The sequence below is a fragment of the Strongylocentrotus purpuratus genome, unplaced genomic scaffold (assembly GCF_000002235.5).
Source record: "Strongylocentrotus purpuratus isolate Spur 01 unplaced genomic scaffold, Spur_5.0 spur5_contig_866, whole genome shotgun sequence".
Classification (NCBI taxonomy): domain Eukaryota; kingdom Metazoa; phylum Echinodermata; class Echinoidea; order Camarodonta; family Strongylocentrotidae; genus Strongylocentrotus; species Strongylocentrotus purpuratus.
In genome coordinates, this window is record NW_022145575.1 from 1,654,609 (window position 1) to 1,658,516 (window position 3,908).

At 33.2% G+C, this 3,908-nt stretch overlaps 1 long non-coding RNA gene across 1 annotated transcript; it reads left to right on the forward strand.

The window, feature by feature from the left end:
• The first annotated feature begins 1,007 nt into the window (after positions 1–1,007).
• Positions 1,008–3,509, forward strand: LOC115919857. The gene is made up of 2 exons (XR_004062043.1): positions 1,008–1,497; positions 2,223–3,509. It is a non-coding gene; the product is annotated as an uncharacterized LOC115919857 (long non-coding RNA).
• Positions 3,510–3,908: the final 399 nt, after the last annotated feature.

A 3,908-nucleotide genomic window follows, 5' to 3' on the forward strand; every position in this document is an offset into this window, starting at 1 on the left:
TTAAACATGGATAAGGGCACTAAAATCAACTATCTATAAGTATCAGATGAGAAATAGTTTTAAACATGAACAAATGGCAGCCATTCAGAATTTAAAAGGGTTAATTATATGCAAATTTATGCATACTTGGAGTCAAGGAGTAGTTCTAAGCTGCCGATAATGCCATAATTATGTTCCTTGACTCCCTAAACATGGATAAGGGCACTAAAATCAACTTTCTGTAAGTATCAGATGAGAAATAGTTATAAACATGCAACATGGCAGCCATTTTGACTTTAAAAAGGGTTAATTTTATGCAAATTTATGCAAATTAGGAGTCAAGGAGTATTTGTAAGCTGCTTATAATGCTATTATCATGTTCCTTGACCCCAAAACATTGGTAAAGACTCTTCGTTTAGCTTTCTATGTGTATAAGATCTAGAGATATAGTTTTAAACATGAACAAATGGCAGCTATTCAGAATTTAAAAGGGGTTAATTATATGCAAATTTATGCATACTTGGAGTCAAGGAGTAGTTCTAAGCTGCCGATAATGCCATAATTATGTTCCTTGACCCCCTAAACATGGATAAGGGCACTAAAATCAACTTTCTGTAAGTATCAGATGAGAAATAGTTATAAACATGCAACATGGCAGCCATTTTTACTTTAAAAGGGTTAATTTTATGCAAATTTATGCAAATTAAGAGTCAAGGAGTAGTTGTTAGCTGCTGATAATGCTATAATCATGTTCCTTGATCCCCCAAACATTGGTAAAGACACTTTGTTTAGCTTTATATGTGTCACAGATCTAGAGATATAGGCTGAAATAGGTTTTGTGTGTCTACCAGGGTCTGACATGGCGGCCATTTTGAATTTATGCAAATTAGGCACTGATCCACCACTTCAATTTTTGTCAACTTTGAGTATGTTGTTTTCATGGCTACTCCAGATTATATGCAAGTGGAATCATTTCTGTTGCAATTAGTTCTTGGTTTTTTCCTATTTTGACTGTACTAGTACGTTCAGAGTGAATTTTCCCACAATTATTAGTTGTGTCACCCAACAGTTTTATGTGCTTTGCAACTCTTTTGATGAAGGTTGAAATGTAGACCAAGAAAAAAATCGTCAAAATAAACGCAAATAGAGATAAAATCTATTCAAAATTTGGAGTGCAATATTCGGTCCAACTCACGAACGTACGTAACAACTAAAAAACCGGACCGTGGCGTCCGCGAATATGACGCATGGATAATCCACGTATCAGTCAAGTGAACCAAGGCACTGCAACGTTTGATTGTACTTGCAATCCATGCGCTGACTTCTACAATCGCGGGGCCGTGTAGCTCTATATAACTTCTGTCCAGTTTGTGCGTACGTTCACGGTTGCTGGTAGTTAGAACGACACGTACGCACGTATGACAGAACATGTTTTCTGTCCTATTTACGTACGTGTCGGACGTGAGCAGCAGACGACATCCGATCGTAATTAGATTAGGCTTTGAAAATCGTGGAATGGTACGTATTTGTTATTCAAAATCTTTTTGAAATACAGTAAAAGATCATAATATGTTTCCGAAAATGAGTCATGTGTAACTTTAGTGGTGTACGATTATATTTTCCTCTTCTGGTCTGCTAGTGCTAAATTTTAACGTGTAGTGATATTATTACATTACAGTCCCATATGTAGCTTTTCATGTATGCAACACTGGTAACTCTCGCCGATCTCGCATTTTCAATAGGTGCAACCGCAACCCAATTTAGCTCACGCAAAAAAAGCAACTGCAGTTGCCTAAATCAGGAAAAACAAAAAAACAAATTTATACTTACCAACAGCTTGCTTGATTACTTAATGTTGGTTATCTTCAATAAATTGTGTTTTCTTCAAAAGGTCGCATTAAAAAAAAAAATTATTTTACTTTTCAATGGATGACATTTTATACACAAGAATTATTTCATTATTGAGCCTACACTAAATTATACAAAATATTGCATCTACATTACCTGAGTCATATCATTGCATTGATATTTTACAATCCTTCTGTTAATCATTTAATGCCTTCATGTTTCAAAACCAGGAAATATCTATCTGTTTGGAGTGAAAATGTGCATGATTACTATTAACGTGAGAAAATCTTAACAAGTCAAAAAAGAAAAAAAAAATACAAATACATTTAAATTTGAATTAGCACAATGGATTTTAAACTCATGATTTTTTTCATCTTTAATTCTTTTGATTTCAGGTGAAAGATGTTGTGGGAGAAGATCTTGTCATCAAGTACATGGCCGAGTCGGAGTCTCATCCGGGGCTATTTATATGGCCAGCACGTGAGGATGTGTCTCGGGAATGTAGAAAACAGATAGTGAAGAAAATGCCTAACCCTGTCCTTCGGGAAGACATCAGCAGCACTAGATTACAATTTTTCACCTTTGCAGAACTCTCCCCAGAATCATGACTTGTTCCATACAATTTATGAATGTCTTATTACTCATAGATTGGTTAATAATGAATCGAGTCATTCCAACTTCTTCAGAGAACTTGTGTAAAGTCCAGCACACCCGATATCGTCCCAAACCATCGGTTTTAAAATCCTTACAATATTCTCTGACTCTCGTGTAAGAGGAAAACCTAGAACTGCGTGTATTGATGTTAAAAAGGAGACATGATTAAATGGCTGGATCGTGCTAATTTATTGTTCTCACGTTGTACTTCAGTAAGGTTTTAATCACCTCAATAGACTTGTGTGTTATGAAAACAAATAAAATTCATGGAAAATTGGCACAAAGACACAATTATTTACTGAAAATATTTAATGAATGCTCAATTGAATTGATGCATTATAATATGCAAAATAACCCATTGAGTATGCAGTGTCAAATCTTTTTTGAATTTCAGATCTGAATTACATCAAAATGATTGTTATAAATACATGTATTTGATTTGAACTTACTTGAAATGAATGATCATAATTTTGAGCAAAAATAGAATTAAATAGAGCATTTATGAAAAATTAAGAAATATAAAAGGTAAATATCATACACATTGTAGTTAGCAGATAAAAGAACTCTAGAATAAAAGCATACAAATCCTGTATAGACAATTTGTAATTAACGACATGATGTTTGTGAAATATCAATGAATAGTGTTTGCCTTTTATTCTATATTGTGTCAACTACTTTCCCAGTCTTGATGGGAATTGATTACAAGCTAATGCTTACATGTAGTGAAATGCATGCTCAATATTATTGTTTAACAGTCTGTTATTATTGGGCTCTGTGTCCGAGACACATTTTGGCTACTGACTATTAAAGACATCACCTAGACTACTTTTAAATTTGTATATAAGGTTTTGTGAAATTTCAATTTCAATGAAATGATTAGTGTTTGCCTTTTATTCTATATTGTGCCAACTTCTTTCCATGTGACTATAGTTACTATCTTATCATTTTTAAATTTGAATTTGCAATTCAGGTGTTCATAATTTTATAAATTTATATAAATGGTTCATCCATGGACAATTTAAGTTGTACACTGAAGTTTGTTGCTTGCTTTTGCAGTTGGTCAAAAGATTAATGAGAGGTGAGATAAGATTTCAAAACTATCAATTAATCTATTTTACAGATTTACAAACCGTATATCAGTTGGCAAATTCATTGATTTCATTATACTTAATAATTAAAGACCATTCACATTTCACTTATTCTCCATAAATCTGCAGCTTTTGAAGTTCTGATACGGAACACATGTAACATTGGCCAGGCAGTGATTTGAAACAAAATGAATTTACAATGACCTAAACACAAAACAATTTAAAATGATCAATACAATGAAACATTTTAACCTATGCAACGCTTATGAATATATTGATTATGAAATATGTGTCCCAAAACAGAATTCAAACAAACGTTTAGATGCCTGTTCTGTCCAA